Source organism: Leucopleurus acutus (genome assembly GCF_964270905.1).
Source record: "Leucopleurus acutus genome assembly, chromosome: 8".
In the NCBI taxonomy this organism is placed as follows: Eukaryota; Metazoa; Chordata; class Mammalia; order Artiodactyla; family Delphinidae; genus Leucopleurus; species Leucopleurus acutus.
This window is the reverse complement of record NC_139151.1, coordinates 81,206,746-81,230,790: the sequence shown is the minus strand read 5'-3', so window position 1 is coordinate 81,230,790 and position 24,045 is coordinate 81,206,746. Positions and strand designations below refer to the sequence as shown.

Genomic DNA, 24,045 nt, shown 5'->3' with positions numbered 1-24,045 from the left:
TCAAAATTTTTGTCCATTTATTGTTGGATTGTTTGCCACCTTACTGAGTTGGAATATTTCTTTATGTACTTTGGATAAAAGTGCTTTGTCAAATATACGCATTGTGATATATTTTCTCTTAGTCCAAAGCTTCCCTTTTATAGCTTCAATAGTATTTTTCAATGAGCAGAAGTTTTGAATTTTTATGAAGTCCAGTTTGGAAGGTTTTTTTTTTCTTTTTATAGTTTCTCCTTTTTACATCCTAAGGAATCTTTGTCTATAGTAAGGTCATGAAGATTTTCTCTGATGTTTTCTTTTAAAAGTTTTAGAGTTTTAGTTTTTACATTTATAATGATGATCCTTGAAATTAATTATGTCATCTATTGTGTGAGGTAAGGGTTGAGATTTGGGGTTTTTTTTTTCTGTATTTGTATCTACTTGTTCCAGCACCATTTGTTGACACGACTTTCTCATTCAGTCTTCTTGTCACCTTTATGGAAACATTTGATGAAACACGTGGGGATCTATGTGTACAATTTATATTCTCTACCAGTGACCTATCGTATTGTCCCAGAACTCGAGTTCAGTGTTGTATAGAAGTGGTTAGAGTGAGCATCCATGACTTGTTCCTAACCTTTGGGATGAAGTTGATAACTCTCTAGTTGGATTGATTAAGACCAAAAGAGACAAACTATCAGTATTAGGAATGATAGAGAGAACATCATTGCAGATCCTACTGACATTAAAAAGAGAATAGGGAATATTATGAGCACCTTAATGCTAATATCATCAACAAGCTAGATGAAATGAACAAAGCATTTGAACAACACAAATTACTAAAACTGACTTAAGAAGAAATGGAAAGCCATAATCAAAACAATTTATTACAAAGAAAACTCCAGGCCAGATGGTTTCACGGGTTAATTCTGTCAAACATTTGAGGGATCAATGATACCAATCCTTCACAAACAGAGATGGGGGAACACTTCCCATCTTATTTTATGAGGCAAGAGTTATCCTGATTTCAATACTGGACAAAGGCATTACAAGAAAAAATATTGTAAATCAATGGCCCTGATGAACATAAACATAGACACCATTAAAAAATTTTAGCAAATTAAATTTAGCAGTATGTAAATATATCATGACCCAGTGAGATTTATCTCAAGTCCTAGCTTTACGTTTTAGTCAAAAATATTGATATATTCCTTGGGAATAGGCTTAAGGCAAGTTGTAGTTTGCTCCTGTGGTACTTGTTAACTTCAGTAGGATAATACAGTTTTTCAAGGTTCTATCTATTCTTTATAAAGTTATGTCCATGGCTTCAAGAACCAAAACCACAGATGAGAAATGCTGTACTTATAACAGTTATGCCCACCTCTATACTGTGAGCTGATTAGTATCTTCAATGTATTTCTTATCCAGCGGGGAAGAAAACACATAGCATAATTAGAAAACTGTGAAGTGGTGCCTATTCTGAAAGATGGTGTATAACCATGGTGAAAATTCTGTGATTCAGCGTCCAAATAAATCTTTTTAATGTGGAAGTTTAGTTCAGGGTAATCAGAGATAACCCGTGAAACAGATGAATTCGGATTTGGGTGTTAAAGTAGCTATTCATTTTCTCAACAATCATCAGAATATATTTTGTATCATGATTACTTATGGGTGTGTTGCAAGATAAAGTTGCAAAATGGGGTTGTTTAAATTTTACATACATTAGAGGCACTTTCAAGTCACTCTTATTCTCATGGGTATTCTGGAATGCTTTCTCGAGTGGGAGGAAAGGTGATAAAGTTACAGCCAGTGCCTGTAATAGTTCAAAACTAACATTGTGCCTTATTTATTATATTTTACCATAGAGTATTCCATCAACTACTATGTCTGCCATGGTTAAGGTGATGAAAAAATAAAAATGATTGGTACTCTTTTTTACTTTAGCTGTACTATGTTGGGAAAAGAATTAATTCACCAACATTTTAAGACATTGAGCTAAAAAAAGATCCTCTCCCCCGCATCATTAACTGTGTCTCCAACTGCCACCCTTGACTCTGGCCATACTGGCCATGCAGTAATTAGCAGAAGTCAAGTTCTGTCTTGAATATTTCCTCTAAGTTTGATTTTCTTGCAGTTTTATTACATACGTATATAATGTAACCTTTGTCTTATAACGTTGATTTCGCTACAGCTTTCACAAACTTTGTGAAAAATACATCAGGATGACAAGTGAAAATTTTCCCTTTCTCTTCTTGAGGATTGCCAATGGCATCAAAATTCATTATTCAAAACCTTGTCCATAATATCTTAAAAAGCCCAAATTTTAATTATATAAATGATTTACAAATTGGGAAAATGTGACATAATGGAAAAGCCATGAGTTTTATAATCAGAAAGTCTTGAATTATCATTCTCATTCCCTTAATTTAATGGTTGTGTAACCCTAGATAAGTCACTAAACCTTCCTGGACCTTCCTTTCTTCATCCATAAAATGGACATAATGTCTGTCTTACCATTCAGGTTGCATCTGAAATTCCGCTCCCTGATTCTACCATCTCAGTGAGATCTTTGGGATATTTTTGTCTGCAGTACATAGCTGCTTCACTCCCACTCATCTTCTTTTTCGTAACAGGTTCTTCAGTCTTGACCAAAGGTTGGCAGATGGCCTAAAATAAACCAATCAGATAGTTTTTCTTCCACTACTCTTACATGGAGAAACATAGAAATTGGCAGTGGTTGTAGCAGAGTCATGCCATGGTAGGATCCCCAGGTGGACTCATGATGTCCTGTTTATGAGATTCTAAGATTGCAGTGTAGCTTGTCCTTTAAGACACCTGGATACTATATTCTTTCTTGGATCCTGTGAACTATCATAATATTCGTTTCATAAACCCACTTCAGTTTAAACTAAGTCAGAAATGGTTTCTGTGTTTTACATTCAGAAATCTTGACCAAAACTATCCCTTATCATATGCCCCTGTAATGCCCTTTGCTCCTGTCTTTATAACACATCATAGTTGTAATTGATTGTTCAACATTTATTTCCCTTACCAGATAGTAAATTCTATAAAAATCAAGGAACACTGTCTGTCTTGTTCCTCAGTTTCCCAGGGCTTATCCCCAGCACAGTGCTTGCCACCTGGAAATAGTTAATGGTGGATAAATAAAGGGTTTATATAAAGCTCTCACAGTGCTAAATAAATGTGAATACTTTTCTTCCCTCCTTTTTCTACCTTCCCCCTTTCCTTTGTTCTAACACCAGAAGCACATCTCTTTGAAAATACAAATACTGTAATACCCACATGTCTTGTGCTTCAAATTGTGCACACATCCCTCCTCTACCCACCTCCCCAACCAGTGACTCTTCAAGTGTCTCTTGTAATGAAAACAGGTTCAGCACATGCTTTGAGAGTCAAAGCAAGAGTCAATGTCCCTCCTAAGGGAATATGACAGAAACACCCTACATCCAGTTAATGCCTGGATGGTTTCTGCCGAAGCCTTGCCCTCTGCTCCATCTTTCCTGTGGATATTGCTGTGCTAGTGGCCCACGTCGTGCTGCCAAGAGGTCCCAGAAGAAGGTGAGTATAACAGGCCCACACAGGGATTGAACCTGTGACCCGCTCCTTATTAGCAAGTCTACCCAGCAGACCTGACTCTAAACTGGTTGCTGAATTTCTCTTAGATCACTCCTGCTGTCTTAGCTCCAAGGTCATGAATCTGACCCAATAAAGATAGTTAACTTAAAAAAAATCTTCCTGCCATTTTTAGAATTTCTGGAGCAGAACGACCTTGGCATTGGTCAGTGTTTGTAAAGGGCATTTGGTTTGTGAGAAAATGAATGCATTGCTATTCCGGGCAGTTACAACACAATATCATGTTTCTTCTTTTTTCATTTTTGACCCTGGTTTTACAGTATAGCTATTGGACTATAGAAACAGACTTCTAGCTTAGAATGTAGCCAAAATTAAACAGAGGGATGTAAAAATCTACAGAGAATGTAGGACTATCAACACAGGAGAAGCTAGCTGTTTTAAGAAAAAAAGAGATACTTCTAGCTAAATGCCTATTATATGCCAGACACCCAGCTACACAGTTTTACTTAGAGTATTTTTGTCGATGTTCTTTTATAGATGTTATTTCCCCCGTTTTATACATGATAAACTGAGGCTTAGAGAGGTTTAAATGATGTGTTTAGGGTCGCCCAGCATAGTGTGGAATTTGGTCACCTCCTTCTATCTTAAGAATTCTTCCCATCCTTTCAACAGTACTGAACTTCCTCTGTTAACCTGTTACTCCTTGTCTCTATGAGAAATTCTGCTTTGAACTTGGTTTTAGCTGCCATAGACACACAATATATTTGTCTTTCACATTAGCCAGTTCTGAAAATATCAGTAATATTCAATCAAAATTTCATTTCATTTCTCTCTTCCTTCCCATGTGGCGGGTGTTTATTTTTTTTCAGGTTCCATCTTTCTTCATAGGTCTGGAAATGTTCCTTCAGTAAGTCTGGGTGAAGCTGATGAATTTGCATTTTCCACAAGACCTTTCTGTGGAAAAGGATAGTCCTGCCCTATCCTCAAACATTCTGAAGTAGGACATCCCAAGGCACCGATGGAGAAAGACTTCGCTGAGGGGAGAGGATTTATGCTGGTTCTCTCACTGCATTTAACTTGAAATCAGGACTTAAGGAAAGTTGATGCTTTGAAGACATAAGGATTTGGTTTAAGTACTGGCTCTCTCATGGTTGAGATGTATAAACTTAGACAATTTATTTAATCTCTCAAAGTGTGCATTTCCTCATCTATAAAATGACCAGACTAATAGCACCTCCTCCATAAGGCTGTAGTAAGGTTAAAATGAGATACTCTGCCTGGCATACAGCAAACATTCAATACAATGTTTCTGAAAATTTCTTCCAAATATTGTACTTCCTTTACGATATAGGATAATTCCATAATACATTCAGTAAGAAAATATGGATTAAAAATTAGAAAAAAAAGTTGGGAAAAATGCAGGTATAAGTTATGCTTGGAAATTAGAATTTCAGTCATTCCAAAAAATATCTGTTACACGTCTATTTTTCTGCTTTGCTTTGGTTACTCTGCTAGGTATATACATATTTTGTGGACATATCTCAACCTTAAAGCTGATATGCAGGTGGGCAAAACTCTCTACTTATTTGTTTTGTTGGAGACAAAATATTGGATTGAGAAAATTATGACTCTGACCTAAAATGGACAAATTTAGGGATGTTTGTTCTAAGTTTCCAAAGCTTTAAAATATGAGTACACTACTACTAAATGAAAGCATCTCTTATTTCAACCAAGCAGAAAAATAATGTAGCCCAAGTAGATTTGCCCAAATTGGAATTCCAGGAAGTTACCCTGTATATTCTCCCTCCTCACTTCTTTGCATGACTTCAACTCTCTGACTGAAAGGAAGCCAATTTATTTTGTGAGGATTTTAACAATATATTAATTATGATAAGATTGAAATCTAATGACTAGTTACTGGAGACAGAGACGTTGGACTATTTATATATACTCTCTGCCCTTTCAGTCTGACCTACTTTGACAGTTTTATTAAACCAATTGACTTTTGAAGTTTGTTTATGAAATGGCTGGGGAAGACTGACTATTTGGGGTGTTTGGCATTTGTACAACACACCATTTAATCAGTTCCATCAGAGTATTTCTGAAGTCCAGGAAAATGTCATTCTCTAACGTGTTAAGTAAATCACAGTTGAGTCCATGTGTGTGTTTCGGAACTTGTGTATACAGTGCACACACAGAATTCTCCCATCATAAAACAAAAAGAGCTCTCTTTGTGTGTAACTTGCTTGTTGTCAGTCTACAGTTCTAACTTCATGTGACTTGAATGGGATTGATTCATGTACTAAATTGTTCCATTACTTTTTCATCCAATGTTCATTCATTAATTTTTTCAACAATTATTTACTGAGCACCTACTCTGCCTCAGGTGCTGTAAAAGCCCCTGCAGATAAGCAGCAAAAAAAACAGTCTAATTTTTCTAGACTGACAAGCAAATAATCACTTGAAGGCAGGGTCCATACCTGGTTCATTATTTTGCTGCTAGACAGACCTTGACTCCAATAGTTGCTTAAACGCTATGTGTTGATTTGCTGATGTATTTCTTCCTGTTTATAGGTTATAAGTGGATGAACATTGATCAGTGGTCAGGATCATTGTAGCCCCATCTATGTATCTGTTGTTGGTTAGTCTATTTTTCAAGGTTGCAAATCTTAAAAGGCAGTGGAATCTGGCTTTCTTGGCTCTATAACTTTGCAGGTAAGTTACCAGAGAGGAACTTAGTTGAATAAACCCACTAACATCATACTGCTTATTGTCAATATGAAGGCTCATTGGCTTTAGACCCATCCACTACCAAAGGAAACAAAGAAATGAGAGAGTGACAGGTTCCAGGTATGGACAAATGTAACTCCTTATCAGTGGATGGTTTGGCCTCAGTTAATATGAAAGCTTGGTAGTAGAAATGTGGATGGAATCTGATCCTTTACTTCCCAAGATAAAAGGTAAGAACCTCAAACCTGCTTGAGAAAAGAAGCTGCTCTTACTGACTACACCTAGGCTTTGATAATCTTGCTTCCCTACTATTGATGTCAGATACTTGTCCTACTAGTCTTGTGTTATATCCTCAAGGGTTTTAAAATTTGCTCTATTTCTGCCTGTACATGGATTTATAATTGATTTATTTTTATTTAATTCATATCTAACTAGTAGGGGGTTTGTCTTAACCTTCTAATTCAGGAATAATAGTGGGGTAGATTGGAGCAGTTCAGTTTTTTACATCAACTCTTATTTATAAGTACCCAGTGAGAGGAAGTATATTACAAAGGATAAGAGCTGTCTGTTGCTAATGATAAATTTTCTGGGTTTGCATCTCATCTTTGCCACTTGTCATCTAGTTGACACTGGACAGGTGGTTAATGTGTTTGTGCCTCAATACTTAGTTCATTGGGTTGTTCTGAGGATTTCATGAGTCAGTACATAGAAAACATTTAGAAGGGCTCACGAGGAGCTTAGTGTGTATTAGTCACTATTGTTATTAATAGTACTGCTGTTACTGTGTCACTAGATATTTAGGGGATTTTTTTTTTTTTTTTTTTTTGCGGTATGCTGCCCCTCACTGTTGTGGCCTCTCGCATTGTGGAGCACAGGCTCTGGACGCGCAGGCTTAGCGGCCATGGCTCACGGGCCCAGCCACTCCGCGGCATGTGGGACCCTCCCGGACCGGGGCACGAACCCGTGTCCCCTGCATCGGCAGGTGGACTCTCAACCACTGCACCACCAGGGAAGCCCAGGGGATGGGGTTTTAATGGTATTACTTCCAAGAATAAAGGTACAGTCAGATCCTGCACTCCATTTACCTTGTCTCTCAGCAAAATTTCAACTAAGACAAGTATATGCATAGAACCAAAGAAGGTTAAAGAATATTGAGTTAGTGCTCAATAGTGCCCAAAGCAAGGCTCTCTGGATGAACCTATTTGCAGGGCAGGAATAGAGACACAGATGTAGAAAATGGATGTGTGGACACAGGGGGGAAGGAGGGGGTAGGACGAATTGGGAGATTAGGATTGATGTAGATACACTACCATGTGTAAAATTGATAGCTAGTGGGAAGCTGCTGCATAGCACAGAGAGTTCAGCTCAGTGCTCTGTGATGACTAGATGGGTGGGATGCGGGGTGGGAGAGAGGTCCAAGAGGGAGGGGATATATGTATACATATAGCTGATTTACTTCATTGTACAAAAGAAACTAACACAACATTGTAAAGCAACTCTTCTCCAATTAAAAAAAAAAATGAACTCTTCATCTCTTCATCTCCAAGAAGGGGAAAAAGGAGGATAATAATTGAGAGGAACACATATTTTAATATGGCTTCTAGAGAGAACAAGAGTGAGAGACAGAGACATGCTGGTTACAAGAGAAACCCTGGGTCTGCTTATCAAAAAAAATGGTAGAGTGACAGACTTAATCAAAAGTGCTGCATAGGGCTTCCCTGGTGGCGCAGTGGTTGAGAGTCCGCCTGCCGATGAAGGGGACACGGGTTCGTGCCCCAGTCCGGGAAGATCCCACATGCCGCGGAGTGGCTGGGTCCGTGAGCCATGGCTGCTGAGCCTGCGCGTCCGGAGCCTGTGCTCCGCAATGGGAGAGGCCACAACAGTGAGAGGTCCGGTTACCACAAAAAAAAAAAAAAAAAAAAAAAAAAAAAAAGTGCTGTAGAGTAAAAAAATGATCCAATACAGATTTTAACCAATAATATTATCAAGTTATTTTAATCTACATAATTTTACAAAGAGGATAGACAGAGGTAGAAGTGTGGGGAAAGGCTGCAAAAATATTCCTTTACCTATGCTATATTCAGAACTTCTTGCAAAATTTTGTCCAGATGCTATAGTCTAAGAATTTGCAGTCTAATATGGATGATAATGAAATGAACCACATAGTTCAGTGTTATAATGGGTTGAGTAAGACATTTTCCATAAGGAAGAATCAAGCAAAATTGCATAGGCAGTCTGGGCAGAGTTTCAGCTTGGGCAATTTAAGGTTTCCTGGAAGAGGTGACATTTAACAAAAGTCAGAATTTACTATGCACTGGTTTTGTGTAAGCAATGTGTTAAGTGCTATACATACATTATCTCGTTTTATTCTCACAAGTACCTTATGAGGAGAAACTACATTGCCCCATTTTACAAGTGACAAAGAGGCTTAGAGAGATTAAATAATTTCTAAGGTTTATAAGTAGTAACCGCCTGAATATGGTTCAAAGCCAGGTTCCCTGAGGATGAATACCTAAACTCTCCGTTCTACTGCCTTCTTCCACTTTGCCCTGCTGTCTCCTACCAGGAGATAGGAAGGGTCCAATGGAAGGCATAAAGGAATATGTTAAGAAAACAGTAGCTATTTCAATTTGTTTCATAGACTTCATTTAGGGAATACTGCACAAGGCCTGAGGCTGGCGATGGAGACAGAGTTACAAGGCACAGGGGCTTCTACTAAGGAGCTGGGAGACAAGGCAATGAATAAATAGTACCAGACGAATAGTACAAAGAGTAAGCAGTGAATATTTAATTGATGACTATTTATTAAGCACCTACCATGTGCTAAATTGATGGGATTGTAAAGATGAATATAATTCCTACTTCTAAAATGTTTTTATAACTTATTAGGTAAGATAATAAATGTACATAAACAACTATGCTAGAAGGCAGGATACGGTAGGCCCTAGCAGAGAGGATTAGAGAAAATGGGGCCAAGAGAGAACATAAGAACATAGAAAAGCAGGACTATCATCCCTGTACATGGAGCACATTATATGCTAGTGCTCTACTTTGGAGTTTACCTCATTGATTTCCACCACAACCCATACAAATATAGAAATTTACCCTGATTTTATGCATTAGGACACTAGGGCACATACAGGCTAAGTGTTCCACCTAGAAATAAAACAAAGACAGTAAGGAGCAGGTCTGTCTGCTCCTTTGAAGGTAGCATTTGACGGTTGATGTGATAAGAAAGAAAAATAAATGTAGAACAGTATGGTAGACAGACTCCAAGGCAGTCCCCAGATATTCTCATATTCTCTGCTATGGTCGCTTACACAACTTTTCCTTGGAGCCCTGGACTGCCAAGTGAGCAGTCTACTCTGAGAGCCTGACTACTCTGAGACCACTATGCTGGGAACACATGGAGAGGCCACATGGAGAGGCCACATGGAGAGACCATGAGAATAGTTGAAGAGAGAGGCATGCCCAGTGACTTCCCATCTATTCCTGTCCCTAAAAGGTCTACTCATCTCAGTTGAAGCTCTAGATATTATGGACCAGCGACCAGTCCAGCCCAATAATTCCTAACCACATTGAAAATTCTGGAGCAAAATAAATGATTGTTGTTTATTAAGGCACTAAGTTTTTGGAGCGATTTGTTGACACAGCAATAACAAATAACGAGGACAGGGAAGCCATGCATGTTACTTATCTATTGCTGTGTAACACATTACCCCCAAAGTTAGAAGGTAAAACACACGTACTTTTATTATCTCTGCTTCTGTGTGTCAGGAGTCTACTCATGGCTTGTCTGGATCCTCTACTTCAAGGTCTGTCACTAAGCTTCAATGAAGGTATTGGCTGAGACCTTAGTCATCTCAGGGGTCAATTGGGAAGAATCTGCTTCCTAGATCACTCATGAAGTTGATGGCAGAATTCACTTCCTCACAGAGTGTTGGACTAAGGCATCCATGGCTCACAGGCTTTTAGCTATAGGACTCTCAGTGCTTTACCACACGGACCTCTCCATATAGCCTCTCAACTCAAAGCAAGCAAGAAAGCAAAAGAGAGCACCAGAAAAAGAACACTACAGAAGTCACAATCTTTTGGAATCTAATCATAGAAGTGACATCTCATCCCATTTACTGCATTCTATTCATGGGAAGCATGTCACAAGATCCAGTCCTCATGCAAGAATAGGGGATTACTCAAAGATGTGAATACTAGGAGACAGGGATCATTGAAGACCATTTTCAGAGTCTACTTACCAGAGTATGATAAATCCAAATACTTGTTAGAAGCAGTTCATCCTTTCACCTTCTAGAAAAATAAACAGAAGGTTTTTTTTTTGTTTTTTGAGAAATAGTATTAGCCCCAGGTTTCAATCATGATTCCAAACTGTAGTGGATGCTGGGCATAGGAAGGAAAATTATTTTAGCTTCTCTGAGTCTGTTTGCTCATCTTTAAATGCCAATAATAGTTTTTTCTTCACAGAATTGTATGAATATTAAATGACTGAATGTAAGTGCAAATATCTCTTAGAGCATCTGGAATATGTGAGGTTCTTTAAAAAAAATTTGTTAGACCTGATGATGAGACTGTGTGTTAGATTTATTTGAAGAAGAAATATAAAAGTGGACATTTAAAAGTATAGACATGGCCTAGAATCCATGTAGTCTGCATGTATGTTCAGGTACCTGCTAGCATGGTAATCAGAAAATATTTTTTTTGAATGTAGAGACAAGAAAGAAATCAGTTCTAGTTTTTCAGTTTTCAAGAGTCCTCTCCATTCTATTGTGTGTTTTGTGGAAAGTAAGTTACTAAAAGATGCTATATGGTGATTTCTTGGTCTCAGAATTTAACACTACAGGTTGTTAATGGTGCCTTAGAGGAAGTACTGAGCCCATTCAAAGGAGAATGAAGTGGAAGTAACTATGAGTTCTTCTAACATTTGAGCAGCCAATGATCTTCTATAGCATGAACATTAGAGTCTAGATAGAAGATTTTTCTCTGTTGAATTCTAGAGTGAACCAGGAATCAAACCAACAGTGCAGGGCTCTATGTCCCTTATGTTGTCCTCTTAGCTTGAGTTAAACCATGGATACATGGAATAAGGGAGTCTCCTAGGATCTTTTATCCATGCTGGTGAACCAGGAGAACAAGTGAAGGTTGCCAAAGAGGCCAGAGGTACTGCCTTCAGCCAGTTAAGCAAACTACAGATACTTGAGCATCAACAATGTGTTAGAAATCTGGGACACAAAGGTTTTACATAGCAAAGAAAAAAAAAAGATCATCAGCAATAACAAAAACTGTAATAGAAAGTAGTATGGGCTGTAGTAGAGAAAGAGTGTGAATGAAGTGATGTGAAAACATACATGGGAAACAGTTAATTCCACCTGAGAAAATTCAGAAAAAAAGGAGCCACATTTGACATGACAGTTGAATGGAAATTTGCTGAGTCTGGACTGAATCCATCAACCTGTTCCAGATCACACCTGCACTGAAGATATATTATCCATCCTTACCTCCAGTCCTGTACCTATAACTATTCAGTGATTTGCATGGGAGTCTGGAGCCTCCTGGCAATGAATATATGAACTTCAGTCCATTCATACTTGGGGGTAAGGGACATATGAAAACGTCTGGAGGCCTATGGGGACGGTGAAAGGAGGACACAAATACAGAAGTCTCAGCAGAGGATTCATCCAACTCGAGAAAGGAAGGATTTAGCTCAGTGAGCCAGACTCCACAGTAGAGCCAGAGGGTCGTATGGGAAAAGTGTCTCTAGGAAAAGTGCATTGCTTTTGTACATGAAACCAGCCAGAATCAACCATCTGAGTAGAGTCTATGCTTCTTAGGAAAATGAAGTAGTATATCTATAAATATTAAAATACTTTTAACACCTAGATGATCCAGCCAGCTGGCTGTGGAACCCTATAAATGAGCAGAACAGTGAGATCCAGAGAAAAAGGAAGAGAGTGTGCTGAAGTAGATAGAGAAGTGAGCACCAGAGGTGTCAGAATTAGAGATGACAGTGGTGCCAATACCAGCCGAAGGGAATGTTAGTGTCCTGGAAATAGGTAATTGCATGAGTAAGGTCCATCATAATGTGAGATTTCATTCCAGAAGAAGACACACAGCAATGCTACAGGAAAAGACACAAGAAGGAGCCTGGACTGAGTACTGGAGATAGGGTGACCAACTATAAAAGTTTGCCCAGGGACTGAGAAATGTTTTAGAAAGGGGGACTTTCCATGCTAAAATGTGAAAGTCCTCGGCAAACTGGGACAAAGTGGTCACATAAACCAGAAGGATTTGTAAATATAGTGCAATACCAATGGGAACCTTCTAAGATTTAAAGGAGGACTATGACCTCAAATAATTGAGGGACAGGGCTGTTGCTGAGAGCCAGTATTTTGCAGATGGAAGATATCAAGCCAATGAAGGCCAGGGACACATGAAGTGTGACCTCATTTCTATACTGACTTATGAAATCTGGGATAATTCAATCCATCTTCAACTTCCCTCTTCTCAAATCTAAAGAGTTGGTCCACTGACTGGGCTGAGCGTGTAGTCAAAACATATGAACACAATTTTTACCTAAGACTATGATAAATGCTGGTCCAAATGCCAGGCCCAGCCTGGATTAGTAAGGAAAAATAGAGGCCCAGATGTTATGGTAGGTGAGGATGAGGTCTAACCTGAAGCTTCCAAAGCCGTGGGTTCATGATGGGGGTCATGAACTTTGAGATAGGGCATTGATCTAGGGAAACTAGATGAATAGCAAGCAGGCAGAGACCAATTGTCATGGAAGGAGGGGTCAGTCATGGGAAGACTGTTGATAAATTACAAGAAATGAATCAGTTTTTACTTAAGTCTGTTTTAACAGACCGGCTGTGGAAGGTAAATGAATAGCCTACCCTGTCTTAAAGAGCCAGAGGTAGGGGTACAATATGAGTCTACTTTGGGGGAAAATCTACAAGTATTAGCACAATGTCTGGGCACAGATTAGGTCTTTAGTAAATGCTGGTTTTCTGTCTTCATTCTTCCAGAATATGAAGGAGAGCATAGCATTTTCCTGAATTAGAGACCTTGTACCTAGCTGATCTGATTCTAGTCCATTCTTCATACTCTTCCAGACCTATCATCTTCCAAAAATAATAGATGACCTTTTAAAAATCACTAGGCATTAATTGTCATTTAAAAAATAAGATTCAAAATTCATAGCATCCAAGGCCCTTTTAAACCTGACTCCGATGTTCTCCAGGACTGACTCCACCACTCCTTATATGAACTGCTAGTTACAGACACACCAACTCTCCTTCTTGCCTTGAAAATACCCTATTTTCAAGAAAGGAAAAACAAGAATGAAACAAGAAAGAACATGAAAGAATAAACTTAACAAATAACTTGGAAGATTTACATGAGAACAATGAAAATACTACCAGGGGACACAAAATACAAAGCGAATGAAATGAAATACTGTATTCTTGGAAGGACTCACATAATAATGCTAACAACTCATTAATTTATTCATTCCATAAATTAAATATGATATTAATACAAATTTCATCCATTATTTTCTTGCCGGATAAATTTCATATGAAAAAATAAACAACAATGTCCATGACATTGTTTGATTGATTGAGGGAAGGGATGGTCCTAACAGACATTAAAACATATTGGAAAGCTAGAATAATTAAAACAGTGTAGTCCTGTTACACATATAGACCAGAAATTCCAGAAATAGTACCAAATAGATATGAGCTTTTAAGTATGTGGTAAATGTGACATTGCATCTTGGTGAGGAACTGATGGCTTATTCAATAAATGTTGGACTAGTCACCTGTAAAATAATAGAATTGGATTCATAGTTTACTCCTAAATGAACTCCAGATTTAAACATGAAATATAAACTGCTAAAAATATTAATCAAATAAATGGAGAATAATTAAAAAAATATTTTTCTTAGTATTACACAAAGTCCAGAAGTGAATTGGAAAAAAGATAGATAAATTCCACTAAAATGTTTTTGAAATATTTATTAGAAAAGCACAATAAAGGCAAACGTGAATCTCTGGGAAGCATTTGCTAATCATATCACAGAGAAATGGCTGTGAGATCTATAAATCTGTAAGAAATAGTCTAAAGGTTCAATAAATAAATGAGCAAAGGAAATGAACAAACAGTTCACAGAAAAAGAAATACGAATGTCTCTTAAACATATAAAAACCTGTTCAACCTCACACATCAAAAAAAGAATGTAAACTAAAACTCTCCTAGTCTTCATATTTACCTCTCAGATTGGAAAAGGTCAAAGAGTTTGATTACACACTGTGGGTTTGCCAGAGTTTAGGAAAACAAACCTCATAATTCACTAGCAGAAGTGTAACTAGGTCTAACTTACATGAAGAAAAAAAAATTGGCAATCTCTAATAATTTCATTGCTTCATACATACTTTTAAATTTACTAAAAAGAAGGCTTGCAAATGTCCAGTCGAAGGGGCTTCCCTGGCGGCGCAGTGGTTAAGAATCTGCCTGACAATGCAGGGGACACAGGTTCAAGCCCTGGTCCGGGAAAGTCCCACGTGCTGTGGAGCAACTAAGCCCATGTGCCATAGCTACTGAGCCCACGCGCCACAAGTACTGAAGCCCGCACGCCTATAGCCCGTGCTCCGCAACAAGAAGCCACCTCAATGAGAAGCCCCTGCTCGCCGCAACTAGAGAAAGTCAGCACGCAGCAACAAAGACCCAACGCAGCCGAAAGTAAATAAATAAAAAATAAATAAATTTTTTAAAAAAGAAAAAAAAGTCCAGTTGAATCTATGCAGGATCCTGTTGCAACTCTTTTATGTCTTTATTTTTGTTGGAAATTTAATGTAAAGAATCCAGTTATTTCAGAAATGGTAGAAATATGATTCACACATGAAATCTCTTTGTAACAACTTTACCACCTCCCCAAAGGGCTTGTTCTGTGCATTTTAACTGTTAAAATTCTCTTCAAGTTGATCTCCAGATTTCTGGCCTTTATTCTGTCCTCTGAAGTTGTCACAGATTTCTAATTCTACCAATTCAAAATGGTATACTGATAGATTTCAGGTTATCAATCACCTGATTTAATAAATAGACGTTTTTTCTTTTTCTTTTTTCAGTCTTCACTCCAAACAAACATAGCTAAAGTGAATTTTTCTTTTGGGAAGGTGGGTGCAATCACAGCTCTCATCAGTCTTGATTAAGCACAGATCGTTATTCCATATGCCCTTCCTTGCTAGAGTCTGCACAAAGCTTGTTTCCTTTTCGAAGCTCCTTTATGCATGGCACATAAAGAAAGCTCTAAGAAGTGGAGACTCACGTTTCACCTGAGGATGGATGAGCAACTCACCCAGGGCATTGCCTTAATCAGAAATTTTGCTATTTAGCAAGGGAAATGTCAGCTCTGCAGCTACCCCAGGAAGAAGCATATAATGAGCAAGTAGAAGGATCTCCTTTTGGTGATGGTTACACAAGTGTCTTTGATGATGAGAACAAAGAGATGCAAATGAAAACTAGGGACAGCCTTCTGTCTATAAATGTTTCTGGCATCTGGGATCTTTTTCCTCAGCTTTAGTATCAAAGAAATACATCGAACAAAAGCCCCACAACCAGGTCCCTCAGGGGCACCTGGTTACCTGTTGAAGTGACCAGACAGATGCTCAGAGAAAGATGGAAAATGTGAGAAGTTGATTTTACTGGACCTCCATGGAGATGGGGGGAAACGTGGTCATATACGGAAGGCTGGCGATTCATTCTCTCCACATGACACAGTTGAATAACTGAAAATGCTAATCAAGAATGTCCTTGGAAAGGAAGATCTATTAGCAAGTGGTGATGTCTTCCTGAACTCATTTCTACTCCTAGGGGGAATTGTTTAAATAGGTCTTCATCATACGAACAACTGTCCAGTCTGGCTATAGTAGCATTGAAAGTAGCAGTGAAACAGGACACTTTTTTCCTTGGAATCGTGGATTTTAAGTCTCAGTCCTGGGCCTCAGTAAGTGTTCAGTTCAGGCAAAAAAAAAAAAAAAAAAGACATTCACGATTATTGCAATAGAAGAAAAAGATTGAAATCAACTCTACGGAAACAAAAGGCAAGAGAGGTTGTAGGCACTGGGGTGAGCTCTTAGAAGGTAAAGAAACTTTTTAGTGGGGAGATTAGTCAACGTAATGAGACCTCTGAGTTTGCTACTCGGTACTTATGAAAGTTAGGCTCCTACCCTCCCCCAGAGACTGGAAAACCAGAGCACTATCTTTCTTGATGATTACGTTTCAAAGGGGTGGCTCCCAGGTCCTTGAGACTCAAGACATTTCTGGGTTGTAAAACTGGAAAGAGGCTGGGAGAAGATTTATATCTCAAAGGGGCAGAGAAAGATTTACAATTGCAAGTTTTCTGAAATAAATGCTCTAAGCAAGTGGAGGTCAGGGACCTATGTCAGGAAGAAAAGCATCTAAAGTTTAGTCAAGCCGAGGAGAAACTTGAGGCCATCTTGTTCACTGTAAGGCATAGGGAACTCTATTTTCAAATTCCTGATGGGACTAGAGAGGAAAACAATTCTAATTTTGAGGAACTCAAAAAAAGTCAATCTTCCTAACCAAGTATGGAAGATCCTGTTTAGCTCAAAGCTGGACTGTGAACATAGTCTAGAACAATAAAGATTCTGAGAATGAGGCCTCCCACCTCTTGGCAGAGAACAATTTCTCACCAGGTTCCCCATCCCTGACTCTGTCACCTTACCTAAAACAACTCCATGTAAAGACAGTTACGCCTTAGAGACTGGCCTGAAAAGAAAGAGAAGGAAAGGGAAGAAACAATTGGTGGGCATCTAAAGTTAGGTGCCTATGCATACTGTCTCATTTAGTTCTGTCAGCAATCTTAAGAAGTATTCATTACTAACCCAGGCAACAGATGAGGATGTTGAGGTTTGGGAGGGTAAGTATTTTGCTTATGGCTACACAGCTAATACATGCCAGAGCCAGATATTAGCTCAATTCTTTCTGGCACTTAAGATATGTCTGTTTTTTGAGCAGGTGTGTGCGTGTGTGTCCTGCGAAGTGTGGGGCAAAAGGCAGGTAACAGTCCTGTGTTCTGCCTTAAGCATAGTGATCATAGTATGAGAAGGGAAGTATGGGCCAATCCAATGTCGGTCTAGTCCCTGCTTTACAGCCAGAATGATCCTTTTACAATGCAAGGCACAGTAGGTTTCTCCCCTAATTAAAAACAAGGTGGCTTTCCACCTTGTTCAGAATGAGACCCAAATTCTAACCTGAGCCTACAAGGCATTGAACATTCCATGCTCTTGTCTCTAACTACCCTCCCCCTTGCTTCCTGTGCTTCAGTGTGTGAAACCAACACATATTTCCTTGGTAACACTAAACATGCTCCTGCTTCAGGCCCTTTGTATCAATACTTGCTATTCCCTCTGTCTGGAACACACCCCAAGATAGCAACATGGCTCACTCCCTAAGCATTTTATAATGTGTAAAGGCTATTGTATTTCTTTTTTCTGTGAGGTGTCTATATATTGTATTTATTTAAACTGGTTTTTTTTCTTCTTTTTTGTTTTTAGGAGCTCTTTATGTGTAAGGATGTCAGCTCCTCCCCTTTTTATATAAATTTTCTGTAATATTCTATAAGTTAAAAAATATGTCATTGAGTATATTACTCTTTTTTATAATTATTTCTAGATCAAATCTCAGTTAAGATCTCCTTACTTATAGATTGTAAAGGAATACAGAGTTATCTCTTCTATTACAGTATAGTTTTATTTTTATAGTTAGATTTCTTTCTTTACCTTGTTTGTGGTATAAAATATCAGGGACAAATCTAGATTTATCTTTCTCAAATGACTAATTGTCTTAATACAATTTCTTAAAAATTTCTCTTTCCCCCCTTAATTTGAGATGCCACCTTTATAATATCAAATTGCCACATGCACTTTGGTTTATTTCCGATTTTCTGTTGTATTTCATTGGTATCTCTTTTTGATCAAATAACTGATGCAGAGTTAAGGTATTTGACCGCATCTGCTGAACAGTGAAGAAGTCAGCAGCATCTGTTCCGAACTGGCCTGGGATTCCCTTGAGGACTGAACCTCAATGCACATTTTACGTCAATATTATACTGGATATTTGTTAAAACTTTGGATTCCCGGGCTCTGATTCCTAAGAAAGTCAGAACCCTTAGGGGCAGGGCCCAGGGGGCCACATTTAAAAATAAGTTTACCAATCATTTTCAGGTAAAGTTTGGAGATGGAAAGAAGGCAAATTCAAACATTTTTCTAATGGGTATCTATTTTATCCTTTGTCTACCTAAATGCACAGAAAAGCATTTTGTTTCACCATATAAGCTGCAAAACCAGGAAGGAACTCTTATAGCTCAAAATGCAACACGTTTTGACTACCACCCAAATCAATAGGTATGATTTCCTTTGACATCCCTTAATGACGTACTAATAGGAGAGGTAGAGGTAGGCCAGGCAGGAGAGTTAGCCAAGTGGGCAGAGCCAGGAGGATTAAGTGCTTAATTGAATTTCTGTCTCAGTTCTGGCCAAAGTATTTTTATCAGCATCAACACATGAAGAGTGCCTAATCTGTACATCCAGAAAACCAATGCCAGATGGGTAGCGGTCATGGTGCTAACATGTTCACCAACCATATTTAGAATCAACAAATTAAGATAAGTTACTTTGCTTGTAAAATCATAACAAAGGTGAAGACAGAACCAATCACAGGAAGCCAGTTCCTCACAAAAGGGCTTATGAGTCCAGTACATCCATAGTTCAATGTCACTTACTCCTGCTGCAGGATACATAAAGTCTCTCTGCTTATCTAATGCTTGAAGTCTGGCTGAAGCTTCTGGACATTGCTCTAGCTAGAGGCCCAATACAGGAATCGATCTGCAGTGGCTGTCTAATCGCTGGGAGGTGGAGAGAGATGATCCTTCCTACGTGATGCTTAATGAACCAATTTAGAGACACACCTAGACTAGACATCAAGGTTCTGTAGCCTTTTCTCATACCCTGGAAGAATGTGTAAATGGTTTATTTATAATAGGAAAACTTAGTTTGCATGAATTGAATAATTTTATATTCAATCTTTCAATGGTGAATAATTCTATAATAATTACAAGCAATTTGGGGTTACAATTATATAGAAACCAGTAGAATAAATGGAAAGCAAAAGAGGGTAGTTTTCAAGAGTTACAGAAATTAGATAGAGTCATAGGGCAAATTCTCTCTTGTCCTCCCTTTAAGAAGCAGCTAGCATTTCTTAGAGTGTATAATGCCAGATAAGACTCCTGCCACTAAGAAAGAATAACCTCTCATCCCCAACCTTCTTCATAGAAATGAATGTGGTGATACTTACAGTGGACTGCAGTCGGAGTAGTCAGACTTGAAGAAAGTCTAGAAGACTTCCAAGTATAGGTCAATAACATGGCACTAAAGTGGGCTAAAGGTCCAAAACTTCTGTGTGAGGAGAGGAGGACCCAGAAGGACTCAGAAGAGATAAAACTGAGGACTGAAAAGAGGAGATTTATCCTCAGGGTCTCAGTACCATGATTGCCAAGGGTCAGTGGAATGGCAGAGGGTGTGAGACCAGCAGAAGTCAAAGCAGTTGTGGAAATAAGCTGGTGGTGGTTTTCTATGATATATTGGGGAGAAATAAGGACAAGAACTTAGACACAGATATGTAAGGGATGCGACTATTTAGTAAGAGGTACAACACAGGTACTGATCAAAGAGAACAGACTCCAGCACTAGGGCCAGTTGGACCTTGGAAGCACAAATGTGCTTGGCTGCTGGATTGTGGGGATCTGTAGGGGATGTCAGGGGCAGGGTTGTAGGGGTAGGACACTTAAAGGCTCAGGGCAGTAGCTAGCTCTTTACCAAATGTACAGCAGTATTTCAGTAATTATTTTGGTCATTGATGTAGCTCTATTGATACATACAGACAGACTATCAGAGTATCAGAAGATATGCATGCTGTTTTGTGCTGGTGTTTGCTGTGTATATGAGTATATAAGGCTGCAAGGAGGCTGAGGTATTGTTACATCTGTGTGTTTCAGAAGATGTTGGCTAGAGGTGGGATAGATGAGCCATTTGATTTAAAAATTTCCAGATTAAAATTTAATTTTATTCTCCAAGAGCGACAGTTCATACAGTTCTAAAATGTGTGAAATACCAGATAACAAGAATTGACAGAAAAGAAGTTCTAAAACAAATTTAGACACATCACTTGAGTTTGTGCAACACTCCATTTTTCAATGACACTTAATATATTCAAAATGAACTTAGAAACTCAAATCAACTTCCGTGGAGTCTCAGTTGTCAATCACAAGTAGCATATGGGTATTTACATTTGTCCTTTACTACAATTTCTAGCCTATATTTATATTGTGCTGTTTATTTCCACACAGTTTGTCTCCCTTGATCTTCTTGAAAACACTGTGAACTATTTTAAAAATAAGAAAATAAAGGAACCTTACTGAAACTTTCTTACTCTGTCCCATTTTATCATTGGAATAATGCACTGAGGTGGACATTTTACAGGTGAGAATATTGAAGGATTTGAAGATGTTTTGTAAATAAAGGGAAGAATGGGGTTGGCAACCTGCTTGTCTGATTCTTTTTCTGTTATTCTCTGCCAGAAGCTAGAATATTTCAGTGTTTTGTGACCCATGAAACCTAGCTAGTTAAAGTGAACTGGACCTAGAACTGTTCAGGTGCTCCAAAATCTAGAGCATTTACTGTAAAGAGGAAACTTCTAGAAAATTCTCCATCTTCAGGGAAGCTTCTGAGCATTTTAGTGTTACTCTTCATTGCTCATTGTAAATGTCCATTCTATCATCCCCAGGTACTACGCTTAATAGATCATCTGTTAGTCTATAAACTGAGGAGGAAGATAGCTGTAAAGAATGTATTTGTACAGGTGCCTATAAATTCCTCACAGAGGTGAGTCCTTATGACTGGAGTGCTTCTAAGGAGGGACAGGGAGAAATGCTTCTAGTGAGAGAGACATTGAAAACATAACCAAGGTGACAATCAGTATTGGTGGGTGTACCAGTGAGCATTCCTTGTTGCCTTACCATGAAATATTCCTGCTGAATAATGAAAAAAATGATCAAGCTTAGGTAGTGTTAAATTGCAAAGGACATATGACATGATACAGACTTATATGAATTAATGTAAAACAGGCCTGGCTCTCTATATAGCTGATTATGTTACCTGGAGCACTGAGGTAGTACATTTTGCACGATTTAATTCATTCACTATATGTTACATTCTGGAGAGCTATGACAGAAATATTGACTAGTCACCAATATTTAATAGCTGGCAATCAGTAGTTTTCTTTGGCATGGAGGTAGGGGATGGGATCTATTTGAGCAAATTCGTCCTCCTCAGCAAGCTTTTACCTTATGTCTGAACCTTAGTTTCTCTCTCTGTTCTTATACTTTCCAAAGTGAAACTGACATAAAAGCGACACAAAGCCCTAGCCCCCTTCCTCTGCCCAAGCCCTGTGGATCCCTTTGAATTTCCTTACTGCTGCCTCATTTCACAAAAGGTTTAAAAGATGTTCTAGGGAAACAACCTTCCTGCCACATCTTGTTGCCCTGCTCTCGTTTTGTGGCTACACTTTTCAAAAATCATCACCTCCTGTGGAAACAAATTCATCATAAACCTCTTGCAATATACCTCCAGTCCATGACACTTTGGGGCTGACATTTATTCATAGATTGACTATAAATAGGCAGCGATTTACACTCAATTAGATGTGGAGGGAAATCTGGGGTTGCAGGAAAGTTTCCACTCACTCAGTACGCAGGGTCTGTGTGATGGCTGGCCAACTGATGTTGCTGCCATTTGTTAAGATTCCCCCTTATTTGCTTTCTATTCAGACACTCCTAACTTGTGCAGAGTCTAGGGGATAACTTAAGACATGGTAATTAATTGGAGCATAACATTTTTGAGAAAAAAAGACAAAATTATTTACTTCTTTCCTTAAAAATGTCTGAAAAAATGAGACCATATTCTCATCTTTTAACTTCCCCTAAATTGCAATATTCTGATTAAATTAAAATCACCAAGGATATGTCTTCCCTAAGAAAATGAAATCCAAATATTAAGCTGCATGCTTTGGTCACCCCTAAGAATCAAAAATTAATTTCAACCTGGGCTGGGTAAAATGAGCTTGTGGCTTTGGAGAATGGGAGAAAAGGCATGTAATAGTCAATGGGGGACTTTGATTATATAGCATCTAATCACTTCTGTTCAAAAAATCTCATTTAAAATGAGAATGTTGAATCCCTAAGCTTCCACAAGACCTAATAGTGATTAGCTCACATGAATCTAAATTGCTGCTAAGTATTGATTATTATGAGGAGAAATCTAAGGAGAGTTTGATTAAATTAAGGCAATGAATGGTGTTATTCAGCCCAAACAGGGGACATTTACTTAATCCAGTAGTTTCAAATAGAATCACATTTCTATATACACATATAGATCATGTGCATTTTTAGTTTATGAAGCATTAAAATGGCAAGAGAATTACTCAAATGGCCCTGAACCTAGTTTTATCATGCCAAAGACATTTTGAGATCTTGCAGAACAGTATTTCAAATTTTAATGTCTATCTAATCACCTGGGGATCTTGTTAAACTGAAGATTCGTATTCAGTAGGTCTGAGGTGAGGCATGAGATTCTCATTTCTAGAAACTTGCCTGGTGATGCAGATGATGCTGTTTCTTGGACCAACCATACTTTGAGTAGTGAAGTTTCAGGACGACTCGTTCATGATTCTGAAAATCAGTTACCACTGTATGAGGATAAGCTAGTTAATACTATGTGCTGAGTTATATAATGCCTGATAACTATTGGTATAATATAACCATTTATATAGAGAGAGAATATTTCAAAAGTAAAAGAACTAGGAGACAGCAGAGACTACTGTTCTAGTCTTGCCTCTGCTACAAACAACCATTCCTAATATGTGTGTAGTACTTTGCATTTTACAAAGCAAGTTTACATAGTATATGTCACATGGTTTTATATTGATCCTCTGAACAGCCCTGTGAAGTCAGTCAAGCAGGCATTTTATTTTCATTTTCCTCATGAATATCCTGAAACTAAAAGTTGATGTGATTTGCACAGTTTCACATTATTATTTGGCAAGAAAGCCATGACTCAAACCCATATTTCCTGACCACAAGTCCAGCGTTCTTTCTACTAGCAGTGATTTTGCATAGATCATGTAACTTCTCTAGTCCTTCTCTTACTTATGAAACGGGTGATCCCAGTTCAACTGGATCAGTGGTTATCAGCCCTCACTGTGCAACTAAATTACCTTGGAAACACAAGAAATCATACCAGTGAGCGTCCCCTCCCAGTGCAGTTGAACCGGAGCCTTCCCGAGCTGGGCCAGGTTACCATTTCTTTTCATCCTCTAAGCTGAGTCTGATACATAGTGATGAATGAGAACCAAAACCATTAGATATTCAGGAAAGCACTTTTCAAGATAAGTTGTGTTCCTATCTTCTTCAGGAAAATCTCAATGGCCATGGAATCTAAATTAGTAAGTATGGATACATCTATCACTGACTTTGTTAAAAATGTGAAATTGTGGTTTAGCAAGCTTTTACTTTTTGTCTTATTGCACAGGCCTTGAAAATTTAGGTAGATTTCAGTTGATGCTTTTGAAAAAGGTCACTTTCACTCAAACAAGTGAAGA

The 24,045-nt window shown here is 38.3% G+C and overlaps 1 pseudogene across 1 annotated transcript in view; it reads left to right on the top strand.

The window, feature by feature from the left end:
* The first annotated feature begins 3,423 nt into the window (after positions 1-3,423).
* The window catches only part of LOC309965483 (homeobox protein NANOG-like), a 113,582-nt pseudogene continuing 92,960 nt past the window's right edge, over positions 3,424-24,045 (top strand). The window contains exon 1 of the transcript in view: positions 3,424-3,555. The product of the transcript in view is annotated as a homeobox protein NANOG-like (transcript). The remainder of the gene's footprint in view (positions 3,556-24,045) is intronic.